Raw genomic sequence first — 16,635 nt, forward strand, 5'->3', positions numbered from 1 at the left:
ACAGAGACCCTGATGCACATGTAGAATATGGCAGCTCATTTGGCTCTGTAGCAGAAAAAGAGAACAGAGCAAAATGGACAACTATCACAGCAAACAAGGATAGCATAAATCTGGGTGAAGGGAGACTTGAGGTTGACTGCATTAGTTGATGGATATTGGGAGGGTTGCCTCTCCCCTGGATCAGAAAAGTGTACAGCATTTCAGAACTACCTAAACCACTTGATCAGAACCCTCAGAACATGTTCTACATCAGGACCCTGGGTTGATATTGGGTTGTGGTTCCCCATCCATGGATATTGGGTCATTTGGGAGGCTTGGTGTAGCTTCCTCCTTTAACTCTTCCCTCCCCCAGAGACAAAAAGAAATAGAGAATTTGGAAACAATGATTTCACCCACTTTTCCCTCACCCTCAGTCCTTCCCACCATGGTCAACCATGTAATCATCATTAAAAATAAAAATTAAAAAAAAATCAAAGGAAAGTAACTCAACTGCTGCATAAAATCATTGATAAAAATGAAAAAAGCTTAAATATCACCTACAACATATTCCCTCAGCAGTTCTCCCACCCACATAGTCGCTTACCCCCTTTCTGAACAATCCACAGTCCCTGCACTTGGGAACATATGGGTTCCCCAGGCCAGTTTTCCAGTGCAGTGGGGTGGTCTGCTGGCCTGGAGTTCTGCCCCATCACTAGGGTTCCAAGTTCCTGGCATGTGGGCTGGCCTAGGATCTTGTCTCCCTACCCACCCAAGATCCAAGCACACTCAAAGTTCCTTAAACTTTGTCCACCAACATGCTGGGCCAGCATGCTAACATACTACTCTTCCCTCCACCTTCCCCACACTTCCAGGGACCAAACACATGGGGGAAATGCTCAGACCCCTAGTGGCCCACCACCTACACTGGCACAAAGGCAGCAGACACCAGCACTCACACACAGGAAATTTAAACTTCTCTGAACGTTGTTAGTATCTGATAGAGAGAGAGAGAAACAGGGAAGTGTAGTTTAACCACTTGGGTCTTGTACCCATGAAGGAGACCTGCAAGTAGCTCCTAGCTTGTATTTTGGACCAGTTCAGCTCCTGGTGTTTCAGACATCTGGGGAGTGAACCAGTGGCTGGAAAATATTTTTCTATCCACACCCTACCAAACTGGAAATCAGCCTTTTACACAGCTAAGTCTCAAAAGAGAAAGACTTATTCTTTGTGAAAGTTACTTGAATAGTAGAAGAATGCTAACTGTATTTGATGAAACCTATTATCTGCTACAAATCCATGAATAAGGGTCTGGTGCGATAGCATAATGGTTATGGTCCTCACCTTGCACGCACTGGGATCCCATATGGGTGCCAGTTCTTTTGTTTTATTGTATTCAAATTTTTATTTTTTGAACAAAAAACTTAAGACAATGATTTTAAATAACAAAACATGGAATATTATAGAAGGTTTTTTCAATTTATTAAATTTGGACTCTTACAGTTCTGTTGATAATTCCTTCAGCATGTTTGTTATTCCTGACATTTTATCATCACTCCAAACTGGCTAAACAAAGAAACAATCTGTCTACATATGTGAAGCTTCACTTAAGGGAAGTACTCCACTATCACATAAAGCACACACGTATATGTATTTTTGTAAATATTAAGAAGTCTGTCCAGCCATTTTGGTTTTGCAGTTACATTGCCCATACCGAGCTTAGCAAAAGGGTAAGTAACAAGCAAGATTTTCACATTGGCAGTGCAAGGAATGGCATTAACCAAACTTCATCCAATTAATCATTTACCAACATGGGCAGCAAAACGCGACTCATATCACAATAACTAAGAAAATTAAACAGGTAGTGGATCACAGCTAGACTGGTTTTCATTGTGCAACTTTGCTCAGGGAACAATGCTACGCATTTCACAGAGAAAAAGGAATATGCATCCAAGCCTTTGTTCATGAAGAAAATGCCCTTCGAACAAATTCATCATAAGGCAAAAAAAGAAAAAAAAACATAAAAAACAAATTCAAAACTTAAAGCAGTTTGTCCCAGAGAAAAAGTTGAATGTGTCTACATAGTATAGCCACATTTATAGATGTACTGCAATTTAAACCATGCATCTAGTCGTGGTTTTCTATAAACACCTAGTTATTGCCTATATGCTACACATGATGCCTGGACATGTGGAAGTGCAGATGCGTAAGGTTGAAAGCTGCCGCATTGCCCATACAGAGCCTTGCTGGAGGCATTTACTGGGACAATATGCCATGCAGGCCCCAAGAGAGGGCCAAAGACCACTTCAGAGAATATCAAATGAAAGGCTTATGCACTTTTCTTTACATTAAAAAAACAAAACAAAACAAGTCCAGTTCACCACAAGTTGAGTACAACCTGACAAGCAGAGGGAAGCACAGCATGCATTTACAAAGAGCTTGGATCTAGTCTATTGTATCATAGAAACTGAAATACAAAAATCCAACTTAAATAAGACAAGACAAATCATAATAGCAAAAAAAAAAAAAAAAAAAAAAAACCACACAGTCGACTTAGTTCAATACAGATTAAGAGTAAATCTCATCCTATCCCCATCTCATTGAACTCTACTGCAAATTTTTTATGACAATTATTTAATTTTTTTTAATCTATTTTATTGTATTGTTGTTGACAATCTTTACATAGTTAATTACAGGTAAAGAAAGAAAAAGAAAAAAAAAGGTTCAGGGGGATAGGGAAGTGGATAATACTATTATGTCAATATTGTTTCCATCATGTATCTGAGGTAAAGTGGGACACTGAGGGAGAAGCCCCACCCGGTTTCCCGCCCACCCCAAGTCCCGGATGTGGGGCATGCTCTGAGATATGTGCTCGAGTGGTTTTAATAGTTCTCCAGTTATGAATCGCTGCCAGTTTTGCTCGATGAGGTCGTCCACCGATTGATATGGTCCATCATAAAGTCTCCGTTTGCCCCATATTTCGCTGCCAACATATAGCTGAGATGAATGATTGACCTGTTCTGTCTTCTGTCTGTTCTTGGTTAGAGTTCTGAGTCCAGCAGTTTGGGGAGATCTCCAAAGAAACCTTGAGGTATTCCCAGATTAGTTTCTTGTATGTTCTAGCAAGCACAGGGCCCGGCACAGTCCATCACCCTGATCAGCTGGTGGTTGCAATTGCTGGGTTGGTTCTGTTTTCAGTCCCGAGTTGCACTGGAACCAATGGGTGTTGCAGTCCAGTCTGGTTCGGCCCTTACATCAACCAGTGGGAGCTGCAGCCTAGTTGGGGCGACCCACAATAACCCCCACCAGACCGCCCCCTACCCTGGTTTGCCAGTATGTGTAGCAGAAGACCAGTCTGTCCCCCATCCCATTTGGCTCTGGTACTTGTCAATGAGTATTAAAGCTTAGTTCTATCTAACCAACTCAACCATCCAGCCCTCACGGGTGTTGTTGATTGCCTCTCTATCTAGCCATCCCAGCTCCCGTTCTAGTTTTCATGCCCTCCCACGGGAATAGTGACCCAAGAAGGGGGAACCCACTTTTTCCCTCCCAGGTCTCTCTGTCCTGGTTTATGCACTCTTTAGGTGGTTCTGTGATTTGACTTGACAGAATTAGTCCCCAATGCCAGCTTCTGCGGCTATGCCCAAACAACCCTCACCCACTCTAATTTATGCTTGCACCAGCAGGAATAATCAGCCCAGCCTGGCTTTTCCCTGGTCTAGTCCACATGCAGCGCACAGGTGATGTAGCCTTGCTTAGTCGGGTCTGTCTCTATCCCAGCCCACGCTCTCCAGTGGGAGTAGCTGTCCAGCGAAGGGACCAGCTCCTTAATCCCCCCCTGCCGGTTCTGCCCCTCCCTTCCTGGATCTCACATGTGCTGGTTGGGTGCTGCATTCATATCCAGTACAGGCAACCACGCCCTGGCGTTCCATAATGTGTACTTGTTTTGTGGCGACCAAATGTGGCTCACCCCACACTCTGTTCTGGTGATCGGATTTGCCAGTGGGTGACATGAACTGATTCAGCCTGGTCTGCTCCTGACCCATGCTGAATGTGTGCCAGTGGGAAACTTTCCATGGCCTATTCTGGGCTGTTTCCAATCATGCTTCTTGTGCTAACCTGCAGGGACTGTGTCCTGCCAGAAGAGTTGCCCAGGCTCCTCCATCAGAACCCCTCCCAATGCCAGATTTTGCGCTTGCCAGGGGGTCCTTGAACCAACCCTACCCAGGTAACCTCCTGTCCTAGCAGGAACAGTGGCTTTTCCTGACTGGCTTTCACCCCATTCTGATTCTTGTTGTTGGATGTTTCAGCCTGGCCATGGCTCGTCCATACCCACATACAGCTCACGCATGGCTCAAGAGGGGATTGAGACCCAGCCTAATCAGTCCCACATCTACCCTCTGGTTCTCCATGGCACCAGATGGTGTTGGGATGACAATTATTTACTTTAAAAAGATATTAAATACCTGTATCATGAAATTACATTCTTATTAACAGTAAGATGTACTAGGTAAGAAAATAGCTCATGTGTGAAATGTGTCTGAAATGCATTTTTCCTTACAACTATCAACCATCCACTCACACTAAAACAAAACCACCCTCCAACCCCCCTCCCGCTGGCCCCCCCAAAAAGTTGAGGAAAGTTGAGGCGAGCTGGATGAGGAGCAGGAAGGAAATATTCAGCTATACTAATTGCAGCACAGTGATTAGCAATGGTTCAAGACAGAACCAAAAAGCGTTGGTCAATCCATGGCTATAAGTAAAAACCAAACTCAGCTACTTTTGGTTCATTGCAGTGAGACCGAAAAATATCTCTCACAGCTTCATATAAATACTAGATTCCAGCTCCTTTATTAGTATTGTTTTTAAAAGTTTTTGTTTGTTTTTACAATGTTTGGCTACCTATTTACAACTTATATTTGCTCTGCAACAACTACAAGAGGTAGGCATAAAGCATGAAAACTTTTCTCCATTAACCTTGCGTGGGTTGTTCATTGCATATTGCTGTTCACTGTAGACATAAGAAGTCACTCTCTTCTTGTCTTTTTTAAACCCCTAAAGCTGTTGCCATCCCACCAGTGAATGTTCTAAAAGAGAATACTACTCCTAAATAAGAAACTTTCTCTACTGAAGGATACTGTCATAGTGTCTGTTGCAGAACAGTCATATATATATGTGTGTGTATTCATTTTAAAAATAAACAACACTAAAAAAATACAAACCCAGGTTTCTAGAACCAATTCTCTTGATTCTCTACTTCCATAAAATAAAGTGTACCATTTGGCCAAGACTACAGATTTTTTTTTCACAGATGCAAGTGCCATGCAAAATAAGTTAAAGAACAGATACCAGGGCCCAGCGGCATGGCCTAGCGGCTAAAGTCCTCGCCTTGAACATGCCGGGATCCCATATGGGCGCTGGCTCTAATCCCAGCAGCTCCACTTCCCATCCAGCTCCCTGTTTGTGGCCTGGGAAAGCATTTGAGGACAGCACAAGCCTTTGGGACCCTGCACCCGTGTGGGAGACCTGGAAGAGATTTCTGGTTCCCAGCTTCGGATCTGCGCGCACCGGCCTGTTGCAGCTCACTTGGGGAGTGAAACATAGCATGGAAGATCTTCCTCTCTGTCTCTCCTCTTCTCTGTATATTTGACTTTGTAATAAAAATAAATAAATCTTAAAAAAAAAGAAATTGAATACGAGCCAGAGTTTTGCATTGCAACTTGAGTGGACATTGCAAACCTCTAACTTTGGTCAGCTATGGCTTTGGCCATAAAGTGATCTTCGGCAATGTACTGAGCAAAAGCTTTAAGTCCTCCTGCTTGGTCTAACACCTTTCTTCATTAAGCATGACATTCCTGTTACACATTTGAAACCAGTCACATTGACAGAGATATAGGACCTTGGATGTAAAGTTCCAAAATACACCTGTTCCAAGGCGGCAGCAAAGCCCTGTCTGCAACACAAGGCAGCCCGTGAACCAAACCCATTTTTCTGTCATTTAATTAACCATGTCAGTCAGTGTTCTGGAATTACTCACATTCCACTATCACAAATCCATATAAGATCATACTTTGCCACTTCATATCCTGGCATTAAGTTAATAATTTTCAGATTGATGCCAACCTTTTTGCCACCTATGGACAATCTAGCATCAACATTTGGCTATTTCCCAAAAAGCTTCTTGCAGACATCAATGGATGAGTCACCATGGTCTTGTACACAAAGGAGCACTTCATATTTGGGATAATCCAATCCAAAGAAGGTTTCCAAGTTGTTGATCAGGTTGGGATCTACTCCTTTCAGGGGTTTCAGAAGACACACCTGGGAGCTTGCTACAGGGCTGCTTGTCAGTTGCCTTCTTGTTGATGTGTAATCTGGTGTAGGTGATGGTCATGAAATGCATCAGCCATAGCACCAAGAAGAGGACAAATCCGAAGTCGGCCAGTCCCTCCAGGGCCAGGGTCAGCAGTGCCATCCCCCCGGCCCGTAGACCTGGCCCAGCCCGCTCCCGCCAAAGCTGACACCCACTCTAGCTTTCGCACCTGAGGAGGACAGGGTGGGCGCCTGATGTGGGGGCGTGGGAAGCGAGAAGAAATGGGTGCCAGTTCTAATCCTGCCAGCTCCACTTCCCAACCACCTCCCTGCTTGTGGCCTGGGAAAGCATTCGAGGACGGCTCAAAGCCTTGGGACCCTGCACCCACATGCGAAACCCGGAAAGAAATTCCTGGCTCCTGGCTTCTGGCTTCAAATCGGCACAGCACTGGCCATTGCGGCCGCTTGGGGAGTGAATCATCGGACAGAAGTTCTTCCTCTCTGTCTCTCCTCCTCTCTGTATATCTGCCTTTCCAATAAAATAAATAAATCTTAACAAAAATCAATGAATAACAGTGATAATTTTTTAAAGCGGGAGCAAACAAAAATCTTTGGGAACCAACTAGAGCAACTAATCATTCAAAACACTGGCAAATAGAAGAAAAGAGGGGAACAAATTTCTTACCTCTCCCATAGGATCTGTCCCTCAAGGTGATGAGGAAAGAGCTCCTATTAACTGTGAAGGAATAATTAAATTTGGACACCACCATTTTGCAACCTCTAATGAGATGATGGAACAAACAATGATGATCAGCAGCTGCTAAGCAGCTGACTAGAATGAATGAATCAGGCTGCTGTGAATCGGCACCCTGTGCTTGCCAACAAGACAAGCAACAATAAAACACAAGCTGCAAACAATTTAGTCTTGGGCCTCGCTCTACACCAACCATATGTGGGCATAACAATAAAGAGATGCAGGACACTATCAAAAGACATCCTGAGATGCCATCAGCATCTTCATAAACTGCATAACATAAGAGGCATGATGTCCTATAGCATTTCTGGGTCACAGAGAGGACAGATGATTAGTATACTATGTAGAACTTGTGTGGATCCTGGCTCGAACCAATTCTACTGTTGTATTTAGACAAGATAATTGGGGATAACATAAAAACTCCTCAAATAATTGATACATTTTAAGAAAGTACTGGCCTTTAAAGCGTGTTTCCATTATGGTTTGCTAAAATAGATTTATTATTCAGAATATTTTTTGAGATTTATATATTTATTGGAAAGACAGATGTACAGAGAGAAGAAGGGAAAGACAAAAAGATCTTTCATCTGCTGGTTCACTCCCCACGTGACAACAAAGGCTGGAATTGAGCTGATCTGAAGCGAAATCCAAGAGATTCTTCTGGGTCTCCCATGCAGGTGCTGTGTCCCAAGGTTTTGGGCTGAGCTTGATTGATTTCCCAGGGCATAAGCAGGGAACTGGAAGGTAAATGAAACAGCTGGGGTATAGATTGGCACCCATATGGGATCCTGGCCCATATAAGGCAAGGATTTTAGCCACTAGGGTGACATGCTGGACTCCATATCAAAATTTTAGAGGGAGAAAAACCGCTTTCCTGACAAAGCTGTTCAGAGTTAAAAATGTTCCATTACTCCCATCTCTGTCTTAGCAAAGCTTTCATTAATCAAGCATTTTAATTATTTTACTTGAGAGACCTTCCATCCTCTAGTTCCATCTCCAAATGACTACAATGACCCACAGTGAGCCAGTCCAAAGCTGGGAGCCAGGAGCTTCTTCCACGAGTCCCACTTGGGCACAGGGGCCTAAGGCCTCAGGTCATCTTCCACTGATTTCCTAGGCCATTAGCAGGGAGCTGGACCAGAGGTGGAGCAGCTGGGATTCAGACTAGTGCCCATATGGAATGTCAGGGCTGACACCACAAATGGAGGATTAGCCTGATAAGTCACTGTGCTAGTTCTTATGCTTCCCTTTTTAAAGGAGTTTCGTTGTTGTCTGGATAAAAAGGGACACAGTGGGCATGTGTTTCTAACACTGGGCTTTCAAGTCAGGGCAAGTTCCTGGTGAAAACTTTCCTTAAATCCTTCCCTGTCCAAAGGATTTCAAGAGATTATTCTGGTCTTAGAAAAGCAACCAATTTGTACTCCCACTCTCTAGAGCATGCTCACTAAGTTCATGTTTCTTGTTATCCCTATACCTAAAGCTTGCTAAGATCACCCCGTGCTTCTGCAGAAATACTTTGCCATTATCCTTACCTACAATGTCAAGCTACACTTAGATATCACAATGATGGACTTATGACTGTGAAAGACTATCCTATTGTAATAATGGATGGGAAATCAGTGGATTGGAGAGGGGATTTGGGGATGGTGAAAAGAAGGAGGAAGATAGAAAGACAGGAATACCTGTGCTCTGATTTTCTGAGCATGTTAAGGAATCCAGCACATCTGCTGTTCTCCTTTGGTCAGCAGGTGGTGCTAACTCTGACCTCACCCATGGAGTCAGTGCCTTGAGTTCTTCACTAACCACAGTTTCCCATCTGCTGAAGGAGCACTTCCTCTACCCATCAGGACAATGGTGTAGCAAGAGCTGTCTGATGAATAGCTGTGTTACCCTAAACTTTATTTAAAAGAATGTATCTGTAAGAGCAGGGCAATTTCATTCCAACAGGAATTCAGACTTGAAAATAATTGGCCATTTTGGGAAGGGGAGGAGAAACAATTCAACAGGAAGGCTGAATGACCAAGTGAACACTCTTTCAGAGGCCATTGCTACAACACTGTGCTTACCAGCACAAACACAACCCTGCTAGCTACGCTGTTAGAGCGTTGCAATTAGCCAGGCTGGTGAGATCATTAAAGATGGACATCGCCATTTCATCTGCTTTTTCATTCATAATGCAACCTATCAAGATCCAAGTTTCTGTAAGACACACAAACTGCTAACAGACCTCTAACAACCAGGCAGCCAACAACATGGCAAAGCCATAAGCAAGTGAAAAACCCTCCCATCTCCTCATGGAAAGAATCACGAGTAATGAATGTAGGAGACCACAGCTAATCTCCACGCCTATCTTTATTTAAGTTTTAAGTCAAGCTATTTTTTAAAGATGTATTCATTTTTATTGGAAAGTCAGATTTACAGAGAGAAGGAGAGGCAGAGAGAAAGATCTGTCTGCTGGTTCACTCCCCAAGGGTCTGCAATTATCTGATCCCAGGAGCTAGGAGATTCTTCCAGGTCTCCCAGGTGGGTACAAGGTCCCAAGGCTTTGGGCCATCCTCAAAGGCCTTGCAGGTCCCAAGCAGGGAGCTGGAAGTGGAGTGGAGCATCTGGGAAAAGAACCGGCTCCGATATGGGATCCTGGCGCATGCAAGGCGAGCACATTTACCACTATGCTACAGTGCTAGGCTGATCCAGGCTTATCTTACAGCCCCTTCTCAGCTCCAACTCACTTTTGCTCACTTTCTAACACAGAAGGAATGTTCATTGGTGTCTGTGGAAGGCACTGCAACTTTCTAGCTCATGTCCAAACACAGCAAATAGAAATGCAAGCACAGATCCCCTAAGTTAGAAGTGTAACATAATGGTCCAGATGAGCCCCAAGGTCAGTTTGGGGTTGCCATCTGCAATGTAATTGTTGCCAATATTCATCAGCTTCCTCTGAAAAAGAAAATCTCACAATGCTGTACTTTTTGTTCAGTTTTTACATATTTTCTTTACTGATATTTAATTTTTTTCATTAATGATATACAATGAAATAATCTATTCGACGTTTGCGCCAATGATTTTTAATTTTTTTAATTTTTAAATTTATTTTAATTGAAAGGGCAGATATAGAGAGAGGGGGAGAGACAGAGAGGAAGATCTTCCATCCAATGGTTCACTCCCCAAGCGGCCGCAATGGCTGGAGCTGAGCCAATCCAAAGCCAGGACCCAGGAGCTCTTACAGGACTCCCATGCGGGTGCAGGGTCCCAAGGCTTTGGGCTGTCCTCCACTGCTTTCCCAGGCCACAAGCAGGGAGCTGGCTGGGAAGCGGAGCTACTGAGAATAGAACCGGTGTCCATATGGGATCCCAGCGCATGCAAGGCAAGGATTTTAATGATTATGCTATTGTGCCAGGCCCTCCTATAATTTTTAACACATGTATGCATTCATGTATTTTATCACTCACAAAATAGTCCCTGTGTTGCAGTGAAACCCTAACTCCTGTATCATTCACTCATCTCTTTCTGGTCCCTGGTTTTGCTTTGTCTACAATTTCAAATAAATCGAATGACGTTGTAGGCAAACTAGATACTGAATTTTTGCTACACAGCACAATACCCTTAAGATCCCCCTCCAACTTCTTGCTCCATTTTCTTATTGCATAGTGTTCCACTGTAGGAATGGAAAACCCTGGGCCCATCCATTCATCCACTGGTAGTGTTGTTTCCAGCACTTGGCAATTATAAATAAAGCTCCTATATTTATGTGCAGGTTTTTGTGTGGGCATGTGTTTTCATTTCTGCAGGATAACATCCTAAGTGTTGGACTATTGGTGCACAGGGCATATGTTTACCATCATAAGAAACTGCAGAGGGGCCAGTGTGATGATTCAATTGGCTAATCCTCCACCTGCAAGTACCAATACCCCATATGTGTGTGCACGCTTGTGCTGGTTGCTTTATTGCCCATCCAGATTTTTGCTTACACTCTAGGAAAAAAGCAGAGGGTGGCCCAAGGTCTTGGGTCTGACACTCACATGGGAGACCTGAATGTAACTTCTGGCTCCTGGACTCAGTTCAGCTCAGCTCCAGCCATTGCTGCCATCTGAGAACTAAACCAGTGGATGGAAGATCTTTCTCTGTCTCTCCTTCCCTCTGTAAATCTGCCTTATTAATAAAAATAATATTTTTTTAAATAAAGAAACTGCAGAATCATTGTAGGAATGGCTGTGTCATTCTCGGTTCCACCATCAAAGCACCTTGCGAGCTTGTGGTACTGTGACCTGAGTTTTTATTAAGCCACCCAAGCTTTGACTTTATAGATTGAGAAAGAAATGCCTCTTCTCCATCACCAGGCTCTGAACTCTTCACACCATCATGTCCCCATGTCCCACCTCTGTCACAGAAAAGTACATCTGCCATGACCCTCGTAGCACCCAACTTGTGCCTAAACTGATTCCAGCAACACAATGTGCACACACACAAGGCCTTCTGTGACTCAGAGTTCCTCAGGACATGGAATCACAAAGACAAGAGCAATGCAAGGTAAGCCACTGTGCTTCTACCTAAACCCTGCTAGCTCTTTTCTCCCACCTCAGAGAGCTCCTGTGCAATCGTAACTGTCCTTGAGTTGTCTTTCCTTTTTTCCTTCCATTTAACTAAATGGGTGTGCTTCCAAAGACTCTAGTGTGTTCTCAAACAGGAGCCTTACTTCTTCCTGATGCCAAAGGTCACCTGAGCATTTTTTTTCATTTTCTGTATTTCACCATCTGCTTCTAAACTGTGGGTAGGTGGAATAGAGGTGAAAGAATTCAGTTTTTATTTTTTTTTTAAGAATTACTTTATTTTTATTTGAAAGACACAAAGAAAGAAATCGAGATTTTCTTTTGTGCTGGTTCACTCCCTAGTGACCACAACAGCCTGAGCTGAGCCAATCCAAAGACAGGAGCTTCTTCCAGTTCTCCCCTATGGGTGCGGGTACACAAGAACCTGAGCCAACCTCTGCTGCCCTCCCAGGCCATAAGCAGGGAGCTGGACTGGAAGTGGAGCAGCTAGGACTGGAACCAGCATGCATATCAGATGCTGGTGCCACAGGCAGAACATGGGCCTACCACACCACGGTGTTGTCCCACAATTCAGATGTCCTAATCAATAACCAACCATCCACAGTTGGTGGGTTGGGGGTGCTACTCAAGTCCAAATGCCAGTCTCACCTGTTCCCTTTGTGAATTCTACCTCTTTTGCCAAATCACGCTTCAATCCCCACTGCTCCTTCCTCAGTGACTTCAACACCACATCTGTTCTCCCTCCTACATCATCATCCTCCATCCTGATGTGTACTTGTAGTACTCATGTCTATGACCCAAACTATCCCCTTCCCTCGCACCTACCTTCTCCATGCTGATGCTTTGCATTTTACTGTACTTTGTCCACTGCACTGCTATGAGCTGGATCTTAGCACTACTAAGAGCTGCTCCAGAATTCCCCTGCCATTCAGCCACTCCATGGGGCACTCTCTGCCATGCTTCCACTATTTTCTTTAGTATATTAGCAGGAATCCAGGCTGGAAGTAAAGCATACAGGGCTCATTTGGGATGTGAATGTTACAGGCATCAGGTTAACCTACTGCACCACAATTCTAGGCCAAGAAAATCTTTTAAAACTGATTTATTTATTATTATTAGGAAGCCAGATGTACAGAGGAGAGACAGAGAGGAAGATCTTCAGTCTACTCATTCACTCCCCGAGTGGCTGATATGTCTGGATATGAGCCGATGTGAAATCAGGAGTCAGAAGCCAGGAGCTTCTTCCTGGTCTCAAACTTTGGTGAAGGGCCACAAAGATTTGGGCCATCCCCTACTACTTTCCCAGGTGACAAACAGGGTGCTGGATGGGAAGCAGGATTGCCAGCATTAGAACCAGTGCCCATATGGGATCCCGGTGAGGTGAGGGCTTTAACCACTATGCTATCATGCTTTCCTGGCCAAGAAAAATCTTAAGATAATGTGACCTGTCCTCACATAGCCTATAGTATACTGTAGTAGAAAAACAATAATAAAGTAAGAAGTGAAATAATTGCCTATGAGAGTGTACAGAAAGAGAATTTGCCAAGTTGACAGTCACTGATCAGACGGAGAAAAATGAAGTGACTCCAAAAATACCATGCTGTTTAATATCACATTGATCTGTGCTTAGCATCATGTTGCTTGGCAACTTGAGCTATACAAAATTTTGTCCACACAGAAAATGCTGAGTAGATGAATCTCTGACTCCTCCATATATCTTCCTCACCTCCACAAACCATATCTGTACCTCCACCTTTTCCTTCTTATTCTCTCCTTAGATCTCAGAAAAACAAGCATCTTTCTTTAATTTGAAGGAGGCAAATGGGCTAGAAAGCAGTCAGGACAGTGGAAGGATCACTGAACAGCACATCCAGAAACCTGAGTTAACATCTCAGCTTTGCTCTGCCTGTGTGATTCGGGGAAAGTGATTTCACCTGCTCAGATCTGATTCCTTATGTATAATCTGAAGAAAATGGACTGGTGCATCCTGAAGCTATTCTCTTTGTCAAACATTGTAACCCCACCACCCCTTTACTTTTAATACCTTCTCGTCCTGTGTCTAAAAGCACAACATTTTTTTCCCTTACTGAGGAAGAGAAAACCTTTTTCTCTTTTCCTGTATTTAAATGTCCAATATTTTCTTTGCTGCTCTTCAATACAGGCAATTGAATCACCAACGCTTAAGAGCTGATAGGTTTTTCCTGGAGAAGGTGCCATGCACTGCTGAGAAGAAGGTGTAGTCTGTGGCTTTAGGATGAAATATTCTATAGATGTCTACTAGGTCCAGTTGTTCTATTGTTTGTGTGAGTTCTGTGCCTTCTCTGTTGAGCTTTTGCTGCGTTAATCTATCTATTGGTGTTAGTGGGGTGTTCAGATCTCCCAGAATTATCGTATGTTCATCTATGTCTCCCTTTAAGTCCAAAAGTAGTTGTTTCACATAGCTGGGTGCATCCGGGCTAGGAGCATAAATGTTAAGAATGGCGATTGATTCTTGTTGGATCCTCCCTTTCAAGAAGATGTAGTGCCCTTCCTTGTCCTTTTTGACGTTCGTTACTTTGAAGTCCGTATCATCTGAGAATAAGACTGCCACGCCAGCCTTTTTTTCTCGTCCATTGGCATGGAATATTTGTTTCCACCCTTTCACTTTTAGTTTCCTGGAGTTTCTTCTGGTTAGATGTGTTTCATGCAAGCAGCATATAGTTGGGTCCTGATTTTTAACCCAGTCTGCTAATCGGTGCCTTTTGAGTAATGAATTTAAGCCATTTGTGTTGAGAGTTAATATTGAGAAATTATAATTTTGCCGTGACATATGCCTGTGTTTTTGAGGTTGTTGGTAATTGATTGTCGTTTCCGTGGATGGACTTTATTGGGATCTCCCAGATTGCCATCCTTGCTTATTTCTTGCTTCTTTTTTCTCTGGGAGTAGCACATTTCTGAGGAGATTTTGTAGAGTTGGTTTTGTGTTGGCATATTCTTCTAATTTCTCTTTGCTGTGGAAGTATCTAGTTTCGTTCTCGTATACAAATGAAATCTTTGCTGGGTAGAGTATTCTTGGTTGACAGTTGTTCTCTTTCAGTACTTGAAAGATTTTGTTCCACTCCCTTCTTGCCTGGAGCGTCTGTTCTGAGAAGTCGGCAGTGATTCTGATGGTCCTGCCCCTAAATGTAAGCTTCTCTTTGGTTCTAATCCTAACCTTAGGATTCTTTCTTTGTATTCATTGGAGGGTAGCTTGATTACCACGTGTCTTGGGGAGGATTGTTTTGGGTCAACTCTGTGGGGAGTCCTCTGGCCTTCCTGAATTTGGATTGGGTTCATGTTCCAGGTATTTTGGAAGTTCTCCTGTATAATTTCCTCAAGTACTGGTTGTATGCCTGTCTCTCTTTCCACTCCTTCTGGGAGCCCCATGATTCTGATATTTGACTTCTTGATGTTGTCGTTTATCTCCTGGATCGTCTTGGTCGCCTTGTGTAGTTGTGACTCTAGTTGGTTAATAATCTGCCTGCTTTCATTCTGGGAATCTTCCAAGTCGGATATCCTGTCTTCTGCTGCTGTAATTCTGTTGGCTAAGCTCTCAACTTTGTGCTTCAAGTCTAGGATCTTGTTTTTGAGTAATTTTGTCTCTGTAATTATGTGGTTTTTGAAATCTTTGAGCTCATTTCATCGTTTTTCATTGTCTCTGAAGAGTTTTATAATTATTTTTCTGAACTCCTTATCAGATACGTCTTCAATTTCTTCATCTGTAATCTCTGCGATTAACCAGGCTTTATGGTGGCTTTTTTGGGGCTGGCACTGGCTGTTTCTACTTCGCTAATTCTCTTATTTCATTTCATATTTGTGGCCCAAGGTGTTGCTGGATTCTCACCCTTGACCTCTGTTGCCACCTAGTGGGTGGCCTGAGGTCTTGTTGGCCTAGGTTTTTATTTTTGTTCTGGACCAGGAGTTTTTGTTTTGTTGTTTCCCTTCTGGGTTTCAAGTTTCAGCGCCTCAGGTTTCAACCTAGGCGCCCGGGTCTCATCTCTTGTTTTTTTTTTTTTTTTTTTTTTTTTTTTTTGGCTTGGTTTGGTTTGGTTTGCTTTGTTTTTTTGTCTGATGCACAGGATCTGGCAGACCTCGCTCCACCGCCTCTTTCGCCCGGCCTGGGTTGGCCCTGAATTTAGATTAGCTGTTATCCTGGGAAGTTCACTCTCGCTGCCACAGCTGCTGGCTACTGGGCTTCAGGGTCCTAATGCCCTACCAGTACCATGGCATTTCGTTATGAGGGAGTGTGTGTTGTGTAGCCATCCCCGTCTTTACCTGGGCCCCACGAAGGTCATGAAAATCGCCACCACTTCTAGAGGTTTCAGTGCTCCTGCAGTTTCTAGCCGCCACTGGAGGGGCTTTGTGCAACGATTTCCTAAAGTTGCCCGTATATCCTCCGGTTAAAATTCCCGCTGGCCTTTCCCCTGCTGGGTTCTTAACTCACCCTTTTTGAGCTGAGCTGCCCGAGCTGCGGAGCGCTGCCTTGGTTTTTTTGTTGTTGTTAATTTTGGTTGATTCTCCAGATTCCGTGGATCTTGTTGATTCCTCAGTGTCCTGGGAGGTTCGCACACCTGCTTATACTATTTTTAACTATACTTGCTCCTTCTTCTGGCACTTTTTGGCCCTCTCTCTCTCTGCCTTCCCCCTTACATCAACCCTCCATGGTTGGCCATTGTTTTCCCTCTAGCCTCAGCCATTTTTAAAGTGAAACCTGTGTGCCTACTGTAGACAAAAGGAACATTGGAGAAGTGAATGTCTTCAAAAGCCCAAAAGGACAGAGGTTCTCCATATCAACACTGAGTGATGGGGCCTAGGCTCTAAAGCCCCCCTCCAAGGCTCTGGTAACCTTATCTATTGGGGGCAAAAGACTGACTTCCTAATTGATATCAGTGCAAATTTTTCAGTATGCAAACAGAACCAAGGTCCCACCCAAGTAAATACAACTGTTGTACAAGGAGCTACAGGGTTGCAAATATGTGATTGGACTACTGATCCCACTGTTGATTGTCCCTGAGTGACTGCAGCAAG

At 43.7% G+C, this 16,635-nt stretch overlaps 1 protein-coding gene and 1 pseudogene across 1 annotated transcript in view; both read right to left on the minus strand.

Moving 5' to 3' along the window:
* LOC131482840 (zinc finger protein 850-like) overlaps positions 1-16,635 on the minus strand; it is a gene marked incomplete at its 5' end in the record, with an annotated part of 447,409 nt that overhangs the window by 234,805 nt on the left and 195,969 nt on the right. The window lies entirely within an intron of this gene.
* On the minus strand, positions 5,667-6,451 carry LOC131482846 (ceramide glucosyltransferase-like; annotated as a pseudogene).

This window comes from Ochotona princeps, chromosome 21 (assembly GCF_030435755.1).
Source record: "Ochotona princeps isolate mOchPri1 chromosome 21, mOchPri1.hap1, whole genome shotgun sequence".
NCBI lineage: Eukaryota > Metazoa > Chordata > Mammalia > Lagomorpha > Ochotonidae > Ochotona > Ochotona princeps.